Below are 23,305 nucleotides of genomic sequence, written 5' to 3'. Positions count from 1 at the left end.
TTTATTTTAGCCCCCCAGGGCCAATGCTTGTCTAAGTGTTGGTCCGAACCATAGCCCTTTGCGGCGCCCCCTCAGGGAAACTTGAGCTCTGGTTTTAGTTGTACGGATTGCTCATCCGGTGTTGCCCTGAGAACGAGATATGTGCAGCTCCTATCGGGATGTCAGCGCATCGGGCGGTCTTGCTGGTTTTGTTTTACCATTGTCGAAATGTCTTGTAAGCCGGGATTCCGAGACTGATCGTGTCTTCCTGGGAGAAGGAATATCCTTCGTTGATCGCGAGAGCTTATCATGGGCTAAGTTGGGACACCCCTGCAGGGTTTAAACTTTCGAAACCGTGCCCGCGGTTATGTGGAAGATGGGAATTTGTTAATGTCCGGTTGTAGATAACTTGACACCAGATCCGAATTAAAACGCATCAACCACGTGTGTAGCCGTGATGGTCTCTTCTCGGCGTAGTCCGGGAAGTGAACACGGTCTTTGGGTTATGTTTGACGTAAGTAGGAGTTCAGGATCACTTCTTGATCATTGCTAGCTTCACGACCGTTCCTTTGCTTCTCTTCTCGCTCTTATTTGCGTATGTTAGCCACCATACTTGCTTAGCCGCTGCTGCAACCTCACCACTTTACCCCTTCCTTTCCCATTAAGGTTTGCTAGTCTTGATACCCATGGTAATGGGATTGCTGAGTCCTCGCGGCTCACAGATTACTACAAGAACAGTTGCAGGTACAGGTTATGCGATGATCATGACGCGAGAGCAATGTTTGCTTGCCTTGGAGTTCTTCTTCTGTTTCTTCTTCGATCAGGGGATAGGTTCCAGGTCGGCAGCCTGGGCTAGCAGGGTGGATGTCGTTTGAGCTTCTGTTTGTGTTTCATTCGTAGTCGGATGTTGATCTTATGTATGAGATGATGTTGTATTCGTGTGGCATTGTATGCCTTTTTTATGTATCCCCATCTATTATGTAATGTTGATGTTATGATATCCACCTTGCAAAAGTGTTTCAATATGCGGGTCTATCCTTGGTGGGACCTTCGAGTTCCTTTTGGATAGGGTCGCATATTGGGTGTGAAAATACTTCACCATGATGTTGGATGGGACTGCCCGCACTTAGTTGAAGGGGCTACCGCCTAATTCCATCGGGTCATGGGCAGATTAAAAGCCCGGTTCATTCAGAACTTCAATGATACATGTAAGCAACCCATGTCAATTGTGGATTTGACTAATTGCAAGCAGGAGGAAGGTGAGTCCACGACCCATTGGGTGGGCCAGGTCAAAGCCATAATACATTCGTCTGATAAGATGGATGCCGGCTCTGCAGTCTTAATGTTGGAGAAAAAATGTCATTTTTTGCCTCTGAAGATGAAGCTAGCGCGGCTCAAGCGTGATTGTAATGATATGGGTACACTGACGGCGGCTCTGGTGAAGTACGCCAACTCTGAGAGTATAAAGGATCCTGAGTCTGATGATGAAAAGACAGGGAAGGGAAAAAAGAATGGCAATGGCAAGGGCCCTCAGCATAACCTGGCAAATCAAGGAGGCAATAATAAACGTAAGGCTGATGGTAGCTTGGAGTTTGTGGCTAACACAAATGCGCAGGGCAACAATCAATGACGTAAGGGGAGGCCACCCCCTCGGTCCGGCGGGTCAAGCCCCACACTTGAGCAGTTGCTGAATGAGCCCTGTCCGAGACACGACACCCCATAGAAACCGGCCACTCACCTATGGAAGGACTGCACGATCATGAAGGCTTTCGAAAATTCAAACATGTTCCACGGTAATCATGGGCAGGGCGGCGGCTTAGGTGGCGGCGGTTTTCATGGCCCGGGCGGCGGTTCAAATTCAAATTCTCAGAGTAATCAAGGTGGTTACAACCAGCAATCTGGCCAGGGTGGTCACAAACAACAGCAGCAGGGTGGATACCAGAGCCATCCAAAGTAGCTGAATAGTGGACAATATCATGTGTTCACCACCAGTTTGTGCAAACAAGACCAAAAGCTTCATAAGAGGGCTGTGAACACTGTTGAGCCGGCAGTTCCTCGTTATTTGAGATGGTCTGAGCAGCCTATTCTATGGAGTAGGGAGGATCACCCTCCCCGGGTTGATAATCCGGGTCACCTGGCCTTGGTGGTAGCACCTCAGGCTGGTGGATACAAGTTCACTAAGGTGCTCATGGATGGAGGTAGCATCATTAATATCCTCTATTATGAGACCTTTCGTTGCATGGGTTTGACTGACAAAAATCTCAAGACTTCCAACACTGTTTTTCATGGAGTGGTTCCTGGTAAGTCGACATACCCAGTGGGTAAGATTGAGCTGGAAGTGGCCTTTGGAGATGAACATGATTCCAGGGCGGAGAAGTTAACCTTTGAGGTTGTCAAAATCAAGAGCACGTATCATGCCCTCTTTGGGCGGCCGACTTATGCCAAGTTCATGGCGAGGCTGTGTTATGTTTATTTGCAGCTCAAGATGCCGGGTCATAAAGGCACCAGCACAGTGCACGGGAGCCAGGAGATAGCCTTGGAATGCGAGGAAGGTGATGCTTCTTACCGCGAATCTGTTTGTGCAACAGAGGAGTTGAAGTTCTACAAGGACAATGTTGACCCGGTGGACATGACGTCTTTGAAAAACAAACCACAGAGCATGAGCCGGCCATGAAGTTTAAGTCGGCCGATGATACTAAGCTTGTTGACTTTGTTCCAGGCGACTCATCTAAGTAGTTCAGTATCAGTGCCAATCTGGATCCCAAATAGGAAATCACGCTCATCGAGTTGGGACATCTTTGCATGGAAACCTTCTGACATGCCGGGTGTACCGAGAGAACTCGCCGAGCACACTCTTAATATTGATCCAAAATTTAAGCCGGTCAAGTAGTTTCTTCAGCGGTTCTGTGAGGAGAGGCGTAAGGCCATTAGTGAGGAAGTGGCCCAGCTCTTGGCGACCGGGTTCATTGTTGAAGTTTTTCATCTGGAGTGGTTGGCTAACCCGGTGCTGGTGCTTAAGAAGAACGACACTTGGCGTATGTGTGTGGATTACACGGACTTAAACAAAGCTTTTCCGGCTGATCCTTTCGCTCTCCCTCGTATTGATCAAATTATTGATGCTACGGCGGGTTGTGAGCGTTTGAGATTTTTGGATGCTTACTCTGGTTATAATCAGATCAAGATGGCAGATAAGGACCAGGAGAAGACGGTGTTCATTACTCCGTTTGGAGCCTTCTGCTATGTGTCTATGCCTTTTGGGCTCAAGAGTGCCCAGGCGACTTACCAGCGGTGTGTGCAGAATTGTCTTCATAATCAGATTGTGTGCAATGTTCATGCTTATGTGGACGACATTGTGGTGAAATCCAGAGAAAAGGAGACCTTGATAGATGATCTGAAGGAGACCTTTGACAATCTTCGGGTCTACAAGATGATGCTTAACACGACCAAGTGTGTTTTTGGCGTGCCAGCAGGCAAGCTTTTGGGTTTTCTGGTTTCTAACAGGGGCATCGAGGCTAACCCGGAGAAGATCAAGGCAATCACCTCTCTGGCTAAACTGGCGTGCATCAATGATGTTTAGCGTTTGGTGGGTCGTATCGCTGCTCTAAGCCGGTTCATAAGCTGGTTAGGTGAGAAGGCTATAGCACTGTATCAAATGATGAAGAAAACAGATAACTTCGTCTGGCGTGATGCTGCTAACGCTGCCTTTGAAGATTTGAAGAGACAGCTAGCTAAGCCGCCGGTCCTTGCTGCTCCCATTGATAAGGAGCCATTATTATTATATGTGGCTGCTAACACGCGGGTTGTCAGTGTGGCCATCATGGTGGAGCGCAAGGAGGCTAGTAAAGATCATCCGGTTCAACGGACGGTTTATTATATTAGTGAGGTGCTTATTGAGTCCAAGCAAAGGCATCCACATTGGCAGAAGCTCGTTTGTGGGGTATTCATGGCAAGCCGGAAGCTTAAGCAATATTTCCAGGGTCATCTCATCACTATGGTCAGTTCTGCTCCTTTGGGAGATATCATTCAAAACAGAGAAGCCACAGGACGAGTCGCCAAGTGGGCCATTGAACTGGGGCCACGTACTGCTATCAAGTCTCAATCACTGGTGTATTTCATCAACAATTGGACAGAACTGCAGATGCCTGAAGAGAAGCCACACAACACGTATCGGACTATTCACTTTGATGGGTCCAGGCAATTGGAGGGCTCGGGGGCCGGAGTTGTTTTAGCTTCCCCTCGAGGTGACAAATTTTGTTATGTGCTACGGTTGATGTTTCCCTGTACTAACAATGCAGCTGAGTATGAGGCCTTACTCCATGGTCTTCGGATGGCTAAGGAGATGAGCTTAAGCCGGGTAAGGTGTTTTGGCGACATAGATTTGGTGGCTCAACAAGTATCAGGCAAGTGGGATTCTAAGGATCCTCCCTTGGCGGCTTATCATCATGAAGTTGATGCCATTGCTGGAAATTTTAAGTGTTACCAAGTGGAGAACATTGACCGCAGAAAGGACGAGGCGGCTGATGCCTTAATACGGCTGGGTTCTCAGCGTAAGCCGGTGCTGCCTAATACTTTCTTGGATATTCTGCATAATCCTTCTGTCAAGTTACCTACAGAGGAAGACTTGGCTGTTCCGGACCCAGAAGCACAATTGGTGGTGGCTCTTCACGTCATCCCAGATTGGACAATGCCATACATGGCTTACATGACCCGGGGCGAGTTGCCTGAGGATGAAACCTTGGCCAGGCATATAACCCGGTGGTCTAAGTCAATGACAATTGCCAATGGCTAGTTGCATCATCGCAGTGTCACTAGAGCGTTTCAGTGTTGTGTCTCTCCTGAAGAAGGCCAAGAACGTGAGATTCATGAAGGGGATTGTGGCCATCATGTCGGGTCAAAATCCCTTGTGGCCAAGGCTTTCCATCATGGATTTTATTGGCTGACACCTCATGCTGATGCAGAGGATCTGGTCAGTAAATGTGACGGTTGTCAGAAGTTCTCAAGACGTGCTCATGTGTCGGCTCAAGAGTTGAGGATGATTCCAATTACTTGGCCGTTTGCAGTCTAGGGGCTTGACATGGTTGGGCCTTTCAAAAGGTCGAAAGATAAAAGACCTAACTTTTGGTGGCGGTTGACAAATTTACAAAGTGGGTTGAGGCAGAGCCAGTTAGTAAGTGTGATGCAGCCACGGCGGTTTAGTTCATGAAGAAGGTGATATTTCCCTTTGGCTTTCCACACAACATTATAACTGACAATGGTACTAATCTGTCTAAAGGCGCCATGGATGAATTTTGTCAATGAGAGCATACTCGGCTTGATGTTTGATCGGTAGATCACCCCCAATCCAATGGTCAAGCTGAGAGAGCCAATCAGGAAATCTTGAAAGGCATCAAGCCCCCGCTTTTGGTCCCCTTGCAACGGACGCTGGGTTGTTCGGTTGAGGAGTTACCCTCTATGATATGGAGCATCAACACTACTCCCAACAAGTCTACGGGTTATACGCCGTTCTTCATGATCTACGGAGTTGAGGCGGTTCTCCCTAGTGACATCCGTCATGACTCGCCCCGTGTGGCGGCTTATGTTGAGGCGGACAATGAACGAGCGCGTCAGGATGCACTTGACTTTTTAAATGAAAAGCGTGACTTGGTAGAAGCTTGCTCGGCGATTTACCAACAGGGCCTGCGCCCCTATCATAGCCGCCGGGTTAGGTCCAGAACCTTTCAGGAAGGTGATTTGGTGCTCCGGCTCATCCAGGATCAAACTGATGCACACAAGTTATCCCCACCTTGGGAAGGGCCCTTTGTGGTAAGCAAGAACTTGTACAACGGGTCATACTACCTTATCGATGTTCGAGAGCACAAAGACTCACATAAGTCGGAGGAGGAGACCCGCCGGCCATGGAATATGGCTCATCTTCGGCCTTATTACACTTGAGCTACCAGCTCTCATGATGTACATATTTTGACGATGTATATATTATGTAAATAATAAAGCAAGACCTCTATCCTTTTTTCATCCTCAAAGGTAATATGTCATTTTCATTGTCATTGTCATCTCAAATGATCACTTGGGGCTGATCGTATCCGAATCTAGCTTGGCCCGTTTGATCCGGCTTATGATCGTATTCGAATCTAGCTGTTAAACCTTATGATCATTAGGGGCTTCCTATTAAACATAGGTCGTATTTGAACCAAAGAGAACATAGCTGTCGGTGCCCTCTTGATTAGCACACTGCCGAGCTCACTAGGGGGCTTCTTGATCGTATTCGAATCACAGCTCAACCCCTTTTTGGAACTGACTTTGATCGTATTCGAATCAGAGTCGTTAAAAAACTCTCAAGGTCATTAGGGGGCTTCCTGTTCAAACATAGGTCGTATTCGAACCAAAGAGAACATAGCTATCGGTACCCTCTTGATCGGCGCAATGCCAAAGCCACTGGGGGCTACATGATCATATTCGAATCCTAGCTTAACCCATTTGGAACGGTTTACTGATCGTATTCGAATCAGAAGCCTTGAATTTTTTATATTCTATTTGGTTTAAGTTTTCTTTGAAAGCAGTCTTTATTTGATTTGAGACTTTTTTGAGGCTTAAAAGTACAAGTGTGGTTTATTTTAACCCGGCTTGATTTTGGCTGATAAGTCACCAATATATAAGAGTCATCATACCTTTGGTAGTGTTGGTTTCCAAAGATTGGATTATTACCCTTACTATCCGGGTCGTATAAACCGGCGGTGCAAATCAAAAGATCACAGGTATAAGATTATAGTTGTGTTTCAACATTATATGTTACAACAAGCTTATCTGTGATTCTTTTTCTATATTAATGTATTAAGCTATTATGACCTGCCTTGCGGTCGGCCGTCAAGGGATCTTGTGATCTATTTCTATGTGCAGGACAGTTAAAAGACTGGTCAAACATAAGGAAAGCAGATGAAAAGTATAACACGGGTGATATAACATGGCGGCTTAATAGTATTAAGCACAAAAAACGTGCACGATGGCACGACAAAATCAAAGTTATTTATATTCTATTACACGACTCCTTGAGTCCAAATGATTCATATTGTTTTTTAGCACATCACAGGTATGAGCAGCCACGGCGGATTAACTCTCGTGCTGGCTTGAAGCATCCAGGTTAGCCCTCTCCACTTCTTCGCCCTGTTCCCTTTCCTAGAAGGTCGATGATGACCAGTCAATGCCATTCAAAGCTTCAAATTCGGCTTCATCATCAACTAGTCCCGCCGGGTTAACTTCAGGGGCGAAGGTATGCTTATGGAGTGGGGGGATCAGGCTGGTCACTTTGTAATGAGGCGTTGGAATTCTCCAGTTCTCCCCATCATAGCCCGGCTGGTACTTCAAGAGATCTTCTTCATCAGCTATCAAAGTGGCCAAAGGGCGTATCTCTTTCATGCAAGCGGCGAAATCTTCCTTTTCAAAGGAAGTGCCATCTTCCTTAAAGCTTGGGTAGCCAGTGGCGAGGTCGACCGGGTCTTGCTCCGGTAGCCAAGCTTTGGCCCGACTTAAGGTAGCCACAACTCCGGCTCTCACAGACGATTAGCTTAGTTCAGTGAATCGCTGGGGTTGCACAGAAAGTTTCTTGAGCACATCTACCAGGAGTGTGGGCACTTCATTGGACAGGGCCACCGAGGCTAGGGCACGCTGAGACCCGGTGTACAGTTGTTCCACTAGCGTATAAACCGCCTTCAGTTTGATCAGCATATCTTGGTTCAGATTTGAACTCCTGGGACATAAACATTGTTAGGTGAGTCAATTCCAATTTATATGATCAATTGAAGGTTCATGTATTTAACACCTGCAGGGAGACTTACCAAAGATCAGTGAGACCATCTGAGAGACATGGCATTTTTAGCCGGATAGTTCACCCATCACCTTTTCTGGAGCCGCCTGTGCCTTCTCAACTCGATTAATCAATGCAATTTTTTCATCAGCCTAGGCCTTTTTCTCCATTTCAAAGTCTTTCTTCAGTTTTTCTTGTTCAGAAATGCTGAATTTAAACTTGGAGTCAGCTCTTTGGGTTTCCATCTCTTGAGCCTCAAGGCGGTTCTTCAGATCAGATATTTCTGACTCAAGTTGACTAGTGGTGGCGTGTACAAATACCGGGTCAAAATCAGGACAATCATGATGCAATATTAAGTCCCAAGCCTTTTGCAAGCAACAACACTTGGCACTTGGGGGCTAATGTCTACTGAAGAATTTTACTTGAAGTGGCGGTTCATGACATCAAAGTGCCAAGCACTTTCCAAGCAAGAGTACTTGGCACTGTGGGGCTAATGCATATTGCTGTTTAAGGTTTTGAAACACTTTATTCAATACAACCCTATGAAGGACTGGCTCAACCATACTGGTTAAGCCACACCTTTGGGACTATGGAGTAAGCCAGATTTCGTAAATATTTTATCCATCTATGTTACTAATGTCACAAAATTTGTTTCTAAGTCTACAGCCTATTCATCATAAGCAATAGACTTGGGAGTTGGCATAAGTAAAGATAAATGAATATGGAGAAAGGGTTGTACCTCAAATTTTTGATGCATCTGCTTCACCATGTCAATCTCGAGATTACGACTGTTGTGCACTTGGCTCATGTAGCCAGAAACGACTTCTCCAATACTCATGTGAGTATAGTCCGCAAAGTCAAGCTTGACCCGGCAGTTTTCCAGAAGCTCCTCCTTGGCGGAACACTTGGCCAGCACGGTTCGCCTCCCCGGCTCAACAAAGCCGGTTCTGGTGATCTCAACATCAGTGTCTTGAGGATCATCCATCCTGACCGGGCTAGGGGCTTCCGGATTTTCTGAACCATCAACGGCTCTCTCAGCAGGCAGGTCAGCAATTGGAGTTGGTGTGTCTTGAGCCGGTTCAGGTGGCGGCTCATGAGTTGAAGATTCAGGCGTGGTTGTTCCAAGTTCTGGCTACGTTTCTTCGGCCGGCTTGTCCTTCTTGACCCTTTCGCTGGGCTTGGCTTTTCCAGTGCATAAAATCAAAAGGATTAAGGGCAAATACAACAAATTGAAATGAATATAGGATAAGAAGGTTATTACTACCCTCGAGCGGTCTTGAAAGCCGGCAGATTGAACTGCATTGAGTCTCCAGAGGAAGGGGAAGTTTCCTGATAATCCGAGTGAGAAGAATTTAGTGGTTGACGAGTGAGACCCGCCAAAGGATAAAAGAGATTTAAATCAGAGGTGACCTCATTCTAGCGCTTCCTTGGGGTGTTTGGCAAGCCGAAGGAGAGCTCCGCATACTTGCTAGTCCGGATCTGCCTCCGGCTCTCATTAATCTATCGCTTCAAAAGAAATTGAGGATCTTGATAAGCTAAGGGATGTGAAAATCTTACTTTCGGGTTACTCTGCGGATTTTCTGTCTTGGCAAAGGCTCGGAGTTGGAGGAAATGATAGTTACCTCTTTAGCCATGCTATGGCTTGCTCATGTGTCCTCCTGCTGATAATCAGTGTCAATAAGATCGTTAAAAAAGGAGCCAAGAGAGTCAAGGGCTACCTCCGACTTAGAAGAATCTTCTAGCCGAAGCAAGTCAGAGGTGGTGGCTTTCTTGCCCTTCTTTTTTGCAGCCTCTTTCCTAGTGGCTTTCTTGGCTTTCCTCGCTTTCTTTGCTGCTTCATGGTCATATTTGACCTTCCAGAATTTGTCACCCGCTTGTGAGAGTTAGCAGAGGTATGAGTATGGGTAAAACATTGAAAAACCAAAGTAATTTATTCAGATGGGCGGCTTACGGCTGGAGCCGGGTTAGCTTCGTAGAAGGGGGCTAGGCCCACCTTACCACATCTGCTAGGCTCTCACTCAAAAGGGACTTTGTCATATCGTTGATGACATCTTTAGGAAATCATCAGGGCTGTGCCACAGAGGGTCATCCTTTTTGCATGTGTAGGTGCACATCAAGCCGGGGCAGCGGCTCAATGGAATGACCCGCCAGGCGAGCTAAAATCGGACTAAGTCGATGCCAGTTTACCCATTCCCTAGAAGAGCTTTGATCTTAGCTAGGGTGGGGGTGAGTGTTTTGTGTTCGGCGACTTTAATCTTGTCAGGAAGCTGATGGTTGGACCCAAGACGTATAGCACAAAAAGGGCAGAGGGTTCTCACCAGCCGGAGAGGTGTCTTGGCAATAAAACCATGTCTGATTCCAGTCTTTGGGATGACTCGGCGGGTAGGCATAAGGAAAGATTACATCCCTACGATGTTGGATCGAGACACCACCAAGTTCCAAGCTCTGGCCATTGGCGCATTCATTCTGGCGGTTCAGGTAGAATGGCTCTCTAAAGAGTAAGATATTGGGTTCTTCTCCAAGATATACTTCACTGAACACTTGGAAGTTGCATATGTTAGACACGGAATTGGGTCTGATGTCTTGAGGGCGGAGGTCAAAGAAGTGCAACACATCTCTGAAGAATTTTGAGCCGGGTGGAGAGAAACCCTGGTTCATGTGATCCGTGAAAACAATAACCTACCCCGTTGTGGGCTGAGGAAATTCCTCCTTTGGGTTAGGAGCACGATAGGACATGATTTCCTTCTTCGGCAGATAGCCGGTCTTCACAAAGTCGTCAAGTGTGCTGTCTGTGATAATAGATTTGACCCAGTTGCAGGAAGTGGGTGCTTTCAGTGCCATTGTGATGAAAACCTAATACAGAGTAAAAATTACCGGTTCAAATTTAAGCCAGAGAGAAAAACATTACAGTGCATATTCAAGATGGCGGCTTATGAAGGGACCTAATGGTATAAGGATAATTATGTCAAGATTATTTAAGCCGCCATAGGCTCCATAAGCAGTTAAGGTTATTTAAACCGCCATGGGTGATCAAGGTTATCAATTGAGCATTACCTTTTTAAGCCGGTGATAAGAGTCACCATGACTAGGTGGATCTAACAAATATAGATTTTTGCTTAAGTGTTGCATAAACAAGTTTCACAAACTGCATCTACTATTTTGGATCAAATGGCTGTTGAAAAAAGAAAATTTTCTAGACCTAAAAACATGGTACAGAGGAGTTCATGCGTTCTAATAAGGCTTCTTTACAAGGAAAAGGGATCTGCTAGTGCCAAAAATGGATGCATGAGTTCTATGTTGATGTTGGATCAAAAGAGGCTACGGAAGAAGAAACACGAAGAAACCGAGATGAACTGCGTACTGTATAGAGGAACTTGCAAACCCTAGCATGGATCTGATACGTCTCCAACGTATCTATAATTTTTGATTGCTCCATGCTACTTTATCTACTGTTTTGGACTATATTGGGCTTTATTTTCCACTTTTATATTACTTTTGGGACTAACCTATTAATCGGAGGCCCAGCCCAGAATAGCTGTTTTTTGCAATTTTCAGTATTTCGAAGAAACAGAATATCAAACAGAGTCCAAACGGAATCAAACCTTTGGGATCATGATTTTCCAACCAAACGTGACCCAGGAGACTTGGACCCTACTCCAAGCAGTGCCCAGGAGGTCACGAGGATGGAGGGCGCGCCCCCCTGGGCGCGCCCCCTACCTCGTGGGCCCCTTGGAGCTCCACCAACGTACTCCTTCCTCCTATATATACCTACGTATCCCCGAACGATGAGAACAGGAGCCAAAAACCTAATTCCACCGCCGCAACCTTCTGTATCCACGAGATCCCATCTTGGGGCCTGTTCCGGAGCTCCATCGGAGGGGGCATCCACCATGGAGGGCTTCTACATCATCACCATAGCGCCTCTGATGAAGTGTGAGTAGTTTACTTCAGACCTTCGGGTCCATAGCTAGTAGCTAGATGGCTTCTTCTCTCTTTTTGGATCTCAATACAATGTTCTCCCCCTCTCTCGTGGAGATCTATTTGATGTAATCTTCTTTTTGCGGTGAGTTTGTTGAGACCGATGAATTGTGGGTTTATGATCCAATATTATCTATGGAAAATATTTTTTTCTTCTCGGAATTCTTTTATGTATGATTGAGTTATCTTTGCAAGTCTCTTCGAATTACCCTTTTTGGTTTGGCCAACTAGATTGGTAGTTCTTGCAATGGGAGAAGTGCTTAGCTTTGGGTTCAATCTTGCGGTGTCCTTACTCAGTGATAGGAAGAGTTGCAAGGCACGTATTGTATTGTTGCCATCGAGGATAACAAGATGGGTTTTTTTTATCATATTGCATGAATTTATCCGTCTACATCATGTCATCTTGCTTACGACGTTACTCTGTTTTTACTTAATACTCTAGATGCATGTTGGATAGCGGTCGATGAGTGGAGTAATAGTAGTAGATGCAGAATCATTTCGATCTACTTGCTTTGGACGTGATGCCTATATACATGATCATTGCCTAGATATACTCATAACTATGCTCAATTCTGTCAATTGCTCAACAGTAATTTGTTCACCCACCATAGAATACTTATGCTCTTGAGGGAAGCCACTAGTGAAACCTATGGCCCCCGGGTCTATTCTCATCATATCAATATATATCACTTTATTTACTTGCTTTGTTTTTACTTTACCTTTACTTTTTACTTTGCATCTATCTATCAAAAATACCAAAAATATTATCTCTATCAGATCTCACTCTCGTAAGTGACCGTGAAGGGATTGACAACCCCTAAGCGTTGGTTGCGAGTTGCTATCGTTTTGTGTAGGTACAAGGGACTTGTGCGTGGTCTCCTACTGGATTGATACCTTGGCTCTCAAAAACTGAGGGAAATACTTACGCTACTTTACTGCATCATCCTCTCCTTTTCGGGGAAATCCAACGCAGTGCTCAAGAGGTTGCAAGAAGAATTTCTGGCGCCGTTGCCGGGGAGGCTCACGCAAGCAAGTCACCCATACCAAGTACCCATCGCAATCCCTATCTCTCGCATTACATTATTTGCCATTTGCCTCTCGTTTTCCTCTCCCCCACTTCACCCTTGTCGTTTTATTTGCCCTGTCTTTCCCAACCTCCTCCTCTCTTTCCCGTTTGCCTTTTTCCTGTTGCCTTTCTGTTTGCTTGTGTGTTGGATTACTTGTTGCCATCGCACAAGATAATACCAAATTGTGTGATTTCTCGAATACCAATAATAATGATTTCCTTAGTACTCCGATTGCTCCTCTTAATAATGATGAGTCTTGTGAAATCAATACCGCTTTGTTGAATATTGTTATGAAAGATCAATTCGCCGGCCTTCCTAGTGAAGATGCCGCTACTCATCTAAACAATTTTTTTGATTTGTGTGATATGCAAAAGAAGAAAGATACGGATAACAATATTGGCAAATTAAAGTTATTTCCGTTTTCACTTAGAGATCGTGCTAAAGTTTGGTTTTCATCTTTGCCTAAAAATAGTATTGATTCTTGGAACAAGTGCAAAGATGCTTTTATCTCTAAGTATTTTCCTCCCTCTAAGATTATCACTCTTAGGAACGATATCATGAATTTTAAACAACTTGATCATGAGCATGTTGCCCTATCTTGGGAAAGAATGAAATTAATGCTTCGCAATTGCCCTACTCATGGTTTGAATTTATTGATGATCATACAAATTTTTTATGCCGGATTGAATTTTGCTTCTAGAAATCTTTTAGATTCGGCCGCGGGAGGCACCTTTATGGAAATTACGTTAGGGGATGCTACCAAATTGCTTGATAATATTATGGCTAATTATTCTCAATGGCACACCGAAAGATCTTCTAGTAAAAAAGTGCATGCTATAGAAGAAATCAATGTTTTGAGAGAAAAGATGGATGAACTTATGAAGATGCTTGCTCCTAAAAATACTCCTCTTGATCCCAATTATATGCCTTTATCTACTTTGCTTGAGAATAATAATGAATCTATGGATGTGAATTTTGTTGGCAGGAATAGTTTTGGAAACAACGCTTATAGAGGGAATTTTAATCCTAGGCCTTATCCTAGTAATCCTTCTAATAATTATGGAAATTCCTACAATAAGTCTTATGGAAATTTTAATAATATGCCCTCTGAATTTGAGAGTAGTGTTAAAGAGTTTATGAATTCACAAAAGAATTTTAATGCTTTGCTTGAAGAGAAATTGCTTAAAGTTGATGATTTGGCTAGGAATGTTGGTAGAATTTCTCTTGAAATTGATTCTTTAAAGCTTAGATCTATTCCTCCTAAGCATGATATCAATGAGTCTCTTAAAGCCATGAGAATTTCCATTGATTAGTGCAAGGAAAGAACCGCTAGGATGCGTGCTTCCAAAGATGCCTTTATTAAAGCGTGTTCTACCAATCCCTATGAAAATCAAGATGAAGATCTAAAAGTTATTGATGTGTCCCCCATTAAATCTTTGTTTTGCAATATGAATATTGTTGAATCTGAAGATTATCTTCCTTTACCTAGAAGGCATTCTAAGAATTCGGAGTTTCTAGACCTTGATGATGAAATTGATGAAAGTGGGATTGAAATAAATAAAAACCGTGATGTTGCTAAACCCACTATTTTGGATCTCAACGAATTTAATTATGAAAATTGCTCTTTGATTGGTTGTATTTCCCTGTTGCAATCCGTGATAGAATCTCCTCATGCTTATAGTCAAAATAAGGCCTTTACGGAACACATTGTTGATGCCTTGATGCAATCTTATGAAGAAAAACTTGAGTTGAAAGTTTCTATCCCTAGAAAACTCTATGATGAGTGGGAACCTACTATTAAAATTAAAATTAAAGATTATGAGTTTCATGCTATGTCTGATTTGGGTGCTAGTGTCTCTACTATCCCCAAAACTTTATGTGATTTGCTAGATTTCCGTGATTTTGATGATTGCTCTCTAAACTTGCATCTTCCGGATTCCACTATTAAAAAACCTATGGGAATAATTAATGATGTTCTTATTGTTGCAAATAGGAATGATGTGCCCGTAGATTTTATCGTTCTTGATATAGATTGCAATCCTTCATGTCCTATTGTTCTTGGTAGACCTTTTCTTAGAACGATTGGTGCAATTATTGATATGAAGGAAGGGAATATTAGATTCCAATTTCCCTTAAAGAAGGGTATGGAACACTTCCCTAGAATGAAAATAAAATTACCATATGAATCTATTATGAGAGCCACTTATGGATTGCCCACCAAAGATGGCAATACCTAGATCTATCCTTGCTTTTATGCCTAGCTAAGGGCGTTAAACGATAGCGCTTGTTGGGAGGCAACCCAATTTTATTTTGTGTTTTTTGTTTTTGCTTCTGTTTAGGAATAAATAATCCATCTACCTTCTGTTTGGATGTGGTTTTATGTTTTAATTAGTGTTTGTGCCAAGTAGGACCTATAGGATAACCTACGATGATAGTTGATTTGATTCGGCTGAAAAACAGAAACTTTACGTGCACGAATTTAGTTATGATAAATCACAGGAATGTGCTTTTGTGTTGATTATTTTCTCTTCTGATCAAAAAACAAATTTTCCAGAACTTCCTATTTTGGTAGAATTTTTAGAGTTCCAGACGTTTGCGTTAGTTACAGATTGCTACTGACTATTCTGTTTTTGACAGATTCTGTTTTTCGTGTGTTGTTTGCTTATTTTGATGAATCTATGGCTAGTAAATTAGTTTACAAACCAAAGAGAAGTTGGAATACAGTAGGGTTAACACCAATATAAATAAAGAATGAGTTCATTACAGTACCTTGAAGTAGTCTTTTGTTTTCTTTCTCTAACGGAGCTCATGATATTTCTGTTGAGTTTTGTGTTGTGAAGTTTTCAAGTTTTGGGTGAATTCTTTTGATGGATTCTGGAACAAGGAGTGGCAAGAGCCTAAGATTGGGGATGCCCATGTAACCCCCAAGATAATCCAAGGACACCAAAAAGTCAAAGCTTGGGGATGCCCCGGAAGGCATCCCCTCTTTCGTCCACTTCCGTCGGTAATTTACTTGGAGCTATATTTTTATTCACCAACATGATATGTGTTTTTCTTGGAGCATCTTGTAGTACTTGTGTCTTTGCTTGTTAGTTTACCACAATCATCCTTGCTATACACACCTTTTGAGAGAGTCGTACATGAATTGGAATTTGTTAGAATACTCTATGTGCTTCACTTATATCTTTTGAGCCTGATAGTTTTCCTCATAGTGCTTCACTTATATCTTTTGAGCTTGATAGTTTTGCTCATAGTGCTTCACTTATAACTTTTGAGCATGATAATTTTTGCTCTAGTGCTTCACTTATATCTTTTAGAGCACGGTGGTGTATTTTTTTAAAGAAACTATTGATCTCTCATGCTTAACTTAGATTATTTTGGGAGTCGTTAATAGCATGGTAATTCGCTTAATGTTAATATACTTGGTGTTCAAGATATATGAAACTTTCTTTTGAGTGCGTTGAATACTAAGATAAGTTTGATGCTTGATAATTGTATTGAGATGTGAAGATGGTAATATTAGAGTCATGCTAGTTGAGTAGTTATGAATTCAAGGAATACTTGTGTTGAAGTTTGTGATTCCCGTAGCATGCACGTATGGTGAACCGTTATGTGATGAACTCGGAGCATGATTTATTTATTGATTGTCTTCCTTATGAGTGGCGGTCGGGGACGAGCGATCGTCTTTTCCTACCAATCTATCCCCCTGGGAGCATGCATGTAATACTTTGCTTTGATAACTTCTAGATTTTTGCAACAAGTATATGAGTTCTTTATGACTAATGTTGAGTCCATGGATTATACACACTTTTTCCCATCCTTCCACCTTTGCTAGCCTCTCTAATACCGAGCACTTTTCGCCGGTATCATACACCCACCATATACCTTCCTCAAAACAGCCACCATACCTACCTATCATGGCATTTCCATAGCCATTCCGAGATATATTGCCATGCAACTTTCCACCATTCCGTTTATTATGACATGCTCCATCATTGTCATATTGCTAGCATGATCATGTAGTTGACATTGTATTTGTGGCAAAGCCACCGTTCATAATTCTTTCATACATGTCACTCATGATTCATTGCATATCCCGGTACACCGCCGGAGGCATTCATATAGAGTCATATTTTGTTCTAAGTATCGAGTTGTAATTGTTGAGTTGTAAGAAAAATAAAAGTGTGATGATCATCATTATTAGAGCATTGTCCCAAGTGAGGAAAGCATGATGGAGACTATGATTGCCCCACAAGTCGAGATGAGACTCCGGGCGAAAAGTAAAAAAAAGAGGCCAAAAAAAAGAAGAGAAAGGCCCAAATAAAAAAAATGAGAGAAAAAGAGAGAAGGGACAATGCTACTATCCTTTTACCACACTTGTGCTTCAAAGTAGCACCAAGATCTTCATGATAGAGAGTCTCTCATTTTGTCACTTTCATATACTAGTGGGAATTTTTCATTATAGAACTTGGCTTGTATATTCCAATGATGGGCTTCCTCAAAATGCCCTAGGTCTTCGTGAGCAAGACAGTTGGATGCACACCCACTTAGTTTCTTTTGTAGAGCTTTCATATACTTATAGCTCTAGTGCATCTGTTGCATGACAATCCCTACTCACTCACATTGATATCTATTGATGGGCATCTCCATAGCCCGTTGATACGCCTAGTTGATGTGAGACTATCTTCCCTCCTTTTATCTTCTCCACAACCACCCTTCTATTCCACCTATAAGTGTTATATCCATGGCTCACGCTCATGTATTGCGTGAAGATTGAGACAGTTTTGAAAATGTTAAAGTATGAAACAATTGCTTGGCTTGCCATCGGGGTTGTGCATGATTTAAATATTTTGTGTGGGGAAGATGGAGCATAGCCAGGCTATATGATTTTGTAGGGATGAACTTTCTTTTGCCATGTTATTTTCAAAAGACATGATTGCTTTGATTAGTATGCTTGAAGTATTATTATTTTTGTATCAATATGAACTTTTGTCTTGAATCTTTCGGATCTGAATATTCATATCACAATTAAGAAGATTTACATTGAAATTATGCTAAAGTATCACTCTGCATCAAAAATTCTTTTTTATCATTTACCTACTCGAGGACGAGCAGGAATTAAGCTTGGGGATGCCTGATACGTCTCCAACGTATCTATAATTTTTGATTGCTCCATGCTACTTTATCTACTGTTTTGGACTATATTGGGCTTTATTTTCCACTTTTATATTACTTTTGGGACTAACCTATGAACCGGAGGCCCAGCCCAGAATTGCTGTTTTTTGCCTTTTTCAGTATTTCGAAGAAACAGAATATCAAACGGAGTCCAAACGGAATGAAACCTTCGGGATCATGATCTTCCAATCGAACGTGACCCAGGAGACTTGGACCATACTCCAAGCAGTGCCCAAGGAGGTCACGAGGGTGGAGGGTGCGCCGCCCCCTTGGGCGCGCCCCCTACCTCGTGGGCCCCTCGGAGCTCCACAGATGTACTCCTTCCTCCTATATATACCTACGTATCCCCGAACGATCAGAACAGGAGCCAAAAACCTAATTCCACCGCCGCAACCTTCTGTATCCACGAGATCCCATCTTGGGGCCTGTTCCGGAGCTCCGCCGGAGGGGGCATCCACCACGAATGGCTTCTACATCATCACCATAGCCCCTCCGATGAAGTGTGAGTAGTTTACTTCAGACCTTCGGGTCCATAGCTAGTAGCTAGATGGCTTCTTCTCTCTTTTTGGATCTCAATACAATGTTCTCCCCCTCTCTCGTGGAGATCTATTCGATGTAATGTTCTTTTTGCGGTGTGTTTGTTGAGACCGATGAATTGTGGGTTTATTATCCAGTATTATCTATGGAAAATATTTGATTCTTCTTGGAATTCTTTTATGTATGATTGAGTTATCTTTGCAAGTCTCTTCGAATTACCCTTTTTGGTTTGGCCAACTAGATTGGTAGTTCTTGCAATGGGAGAAGTGCTTAGCTTTGGGTTCAATCTTGCAGTGTCCTTACTAAGTGATAGAAAGAGTTGCAAGGCACATATTGTATTGTTACCATCGAGGATAACAAGATGGTTTTTTTATCATATTGCATGAATTTATCCCTCTACATCATGTCATCTTGCTTACGACGTTACTCTGTTTTTACTTAATACTCTAGATGCATGTTGGATAGCGGTCGATGAGTGGAGTAATAGTAGTAGATGCAGAATTGTTTCGATCTACTTGTTTTGGATGTGATGCCTATATACATGATCATTGCCTAGATATACTCATAACTATGCTCAATTTTGTCAATTGCTCAACAGTAATTTGTTCACCCACCGTAGAATAATTATGCTCTTGAGAGAAGCCACTAGTGAAACCTATGGCCCCCGGGTCTATTCTCCTCATATCAATCTATATCACTTTATTTTCTTGCTTTGTTTTTACTTTACCTTTACTTTTTACTTTGCATCTATCTATCAAAAATACCAAAAATATTATCTCTATCAGATCTCACTCTCGAAAGTGACCGTGAAGGGATTGACAACCCCTAAGCGTTGGTTGCGAGTTGCTATCGTTTTGTGTAGGTAGGAGGGACTTGTGCGTGGTCTCCTACTGGATTGATACCTTGCTTCTCAAAAACGGAGGGAAATACTTACGCTACTTTACTGCATCATCCTCTCCTCTTCGGGGAAATCCAACGCAGTGCTCAAGAGGTAGCAGGATCTAAGATGCAGAAAGGGGAAAACTTACAGTGGCAGATCTGTTGTGGAGGGGCGCCGCCATTCTTTGGACGGATTCAGGCTGATGCAGTGGCTAAGGTTGACGGAGACGATGTGCGCTGCGGCGGCGGCGGAGCTCGAGCGACAGTTGGGGTGCGAGAGGAAGAAGAAGAGGAAGTGGAGAATGGAGAAAGACCTGGTCGGGTCTATTTATAAGAAAAGACCGGTAAAAGGGCGTGAAAAATGAGGAGGCCGAAAACATAAGTTATCCAACTATGAGGACGCCTCGATTTTTGGGAAGGTCATTAAGATAAATATCTGTTGAGATACATTGGACAAAACGTGCATTTATGGCGGGTGACGTCATGGTAGGTTACCGCAAATCCAAAGGATGACATTATGGCGGGTTACAAAAATTTCATAAGCAAAGAGCAGCAGATTTTTCTTAAGTGTTGAAGATTGACATGAACCAGTTCAAATCAATCTGGGGCCTAAAGTTGGGGATATAACTATTAGTATGACCCGCCCAGGAGGGGAAAGTTATACCTACAAATAGTCTTGAAGCCCAAGACCAAGGTTGAAGATGGCAGTTCAGTTAAGGTCCCAAAGCCCAGAGGCGACTTAAGGCCCGTAGAGATAAACTGCCATATGTACACGACTTGTATTATAAGGCGAGAATAAGTTAGAGACCGAGTAGGACACTGTTTATGAGCCGGCCGGGACTCTGAGAGCTGCTGGGCGTCGACCTCTGTATATAAATGGACGACCCGGCAGCGGTTCAAGGCAAGTAATATCAGATCGAGAGCTAGGTCAAGAGATTCCGCTCCATAGTAATCGAGTCATAAGCAATCCCACTCAAAACTAGATCGTAGGCTTTTACCTTCACCGTAAGGGGCCGAACCAGTATAAACCCCGTGTCCTTTGTCCCGATTAACCCCTTTAAGCTTTCTAGTTGCGATGGCTCCACGACTAAATCCTTTCACTAGGACATCCGACGTGACAATTCCACGACACTCCTCATGAAAGTTTTTATTATGTCCCTCTTGAATACCCATCATATTAGGACTACATTCATAATCTAAGCAAATTTCCATACTATTTATAAGAATCTCAAAATAATATAAGTGAAGCTTGAGAGTTCATCTGTTTCTTCAAAATAAAACCATTGTCGTTCTCTAAAAAGATACAAGAGAAGCACTAGAGCAACTGACAAAATACTCCAAAAAAGCAACTGACAAAATACTCCGGAAAAATTATATAAGTCAAGATCAATGAGTAGTCAAATAATTAAGTAGCTATGTGAAGACCCTCTCTCATTTAATAATTTCAGATCTTAAGTATTTTATTCAAACAACAAGCAAAACAAAATAAAATTACATTCCAAGGATAGCACATATCATGTGAAGAAGCAAAAACTTAGGCTCAACCAAAACTGACCGATCATTGTTTGAAGAAGAAAGGCGGGATGCCAACCGGGGCATCCCCAAGCTTAGATGCTTGAGACTTCTAAATATTAACTAGGGATGCCTTGGGCATCCCCAAGCTTGAGCTCTTGTGTCTCCTTAATTCCTCTCATATCACGGTTTCCCTAAGTCTTAAAAACTTCATCCACACGAAACTCAACAAGAACTTGTGAGATTAGTTAGTATAAATCAATTGCAAAACCATATCATTCTCCACTGTAGCAAATCACTAAAATTATTATTTAACATTGCATACTAAATTTCTCTGCATATTTAACACTCTTAACCTCAAATAGAATCATTAAACAAGCAATATGCAAACAATGCAAACATAACAGCAATCTGTCCAAACAGAATAGTCTGTAAAGAATGCAAGAGTATTCATACTTCTATAACTCCAAAAATTCTGAAAAATTACCATAATGCAGAATGTAAAAATTTCAAGATTTTATCACGTTCTTCCTTTCGAGAAGAATTTATACAATGATCAAAAACTTTCTGTTTTCAAAATATCAACACATAGACTTGTAAAATAAACATGGTAAAGGCTATACTTGACCTTTTTATTGAACTAAAATATGGAAAAAAATTATTCTAAATAACAGCAAGCAAATCAAACTAAATTAAAAGGATGCTCCAAGCAAGACTCAAATCATGTGACGACTAAAATTATAGCTCCAAGTGAGGTTACCGATAATGTTGAAGACGAAAGAGGGGATGCCTTCCGTGGCATCCCCAAGCTTAGTTGCTTGGATCTTCCTTGAATATTACCTTGGGGTGCCTTGGGCATCCACAAGCTTAGGGTCTTGCCACTCCTTATTCTCCTCATATCGATATCTCACCCAAAACTTGAAAACTTCAATCACACAAAACTTAAACGGAACTTCGTGAGATAGGTTAGTATGGTAAAGACAAATCATTCATTTGGTACTATCAACATAAGGTTCATAATTGTTCTCACACAATGCCTACTGTACCTTATCAGTTCCACAATTTATATCACTTAATATAAGCTATGGAAACACTAACACAAGCAAAATATGCATTGAAAAAAGAATTTGTCAAAAAGAGAACAACCTGTAATGATCTAAACATTAACCATACTTATATTACTCCAACAATTCTGAAAATTTAGGAAAACATAGGCAATTTGTATATCAATGAAGTGGAAAAGATTCAGAATTTTTCATCGCTCCAGCCGATCAATTCTGTTACTAGGCACAAAAGTTTCTGTTTTGCATGTAATCAAGTCAACTATCATCCACACTATATCAAAAGCTTTACTTGGCACTTTATTGAAACAAAAGCACTATATCATTAGCGTCATGGATATTCAATCAAGTGGATGACCTAATGTTTATCAATCCATTGGAGGCATAGGATGAAGATAGTCTCTCTCAAACAACCCTGCAACCAAATAACAAAGAGTCTCTTGTGTCCCCAACACACCCAATACAATGGTAAATTGTATAGGTGAACTAGTTCAGCGAAGAGATGGTGATGCAAGTTTAATTTTGATAGTAGATATAGGTTTTTGTAATCTGAAAATATAAAAACAGCAAGGTAGAAAGTAGTGAAAGTGAGCAAAAACGGTATTGCAATGCTTGAAAACAAGGCCTAGGGTTCATACTTTCACTAGTGCAAAATCTCTCAACAATGATAACATAATTGAATCATATGACAATCCCTCAATGTGCAACAAAGAATCACTCCAAAGTTTCTATAGGAGAACGTAGGACGAAAACGTGCATCAACCCATATGCATAGATTACTCGAATGACACCTCGGGAATCCGCAAGTTGAGTGCCAAAACGTACATCAAGTGAATCAATAGAACATTGTCACCACAGATATCCCATCGCAAGACATACATCAAGTGTTCTCAAATCCAATACTCAATCCAACATAACGATACCTCAAATAGCAAGACTCAATTCATCACAAGAAGGTAGAGGGGGAGAGACACCATATGATTCAACTATATTAACAAAGCTCGTGGTACATCAAGATTGTGCCAAATCAAGAACACGAGAGAGAGAGAGAGAGAGAGAGAGATCAAACACATAGCTACTGGTACATACCCTCAGCCTCGAGGGTGAACCACTCCCTCCTCATCATGGTGGCCGCCGGGATGATGAAGATGGACTCTGGTGATGGTTTCCTCCTCCGGCAGGGTGCAGAATGGGCTCCTAATTGGTTTTTCATGGCTACAAAGGCTTGCGGCAGCGGAACTTCCGATCTAGGGTTCTTTTCGGAGGTTTGGGTATTTATAAGAATTTTTGGTGTCCGTCTCACGTCAAGGGGGTGCCTG

This window comes from Triticum dicoccoides, chromosome 5B, assembly GCF_002162155.2.
Source record: "Triticum dicoccoides isolate Atlit2015 ecotype Zavitan chromosome 5B, WEW_v2.0, whole genome shotgun sequence".
NCBI lineage: Eukaryota > Viridiplantae > Streptophyta > Magnoliopsida > Poales > Poaceae > Triticum > Triticum dicoccoides.
Note: the sequence above shows the minus strand (reverse complement) of the source record.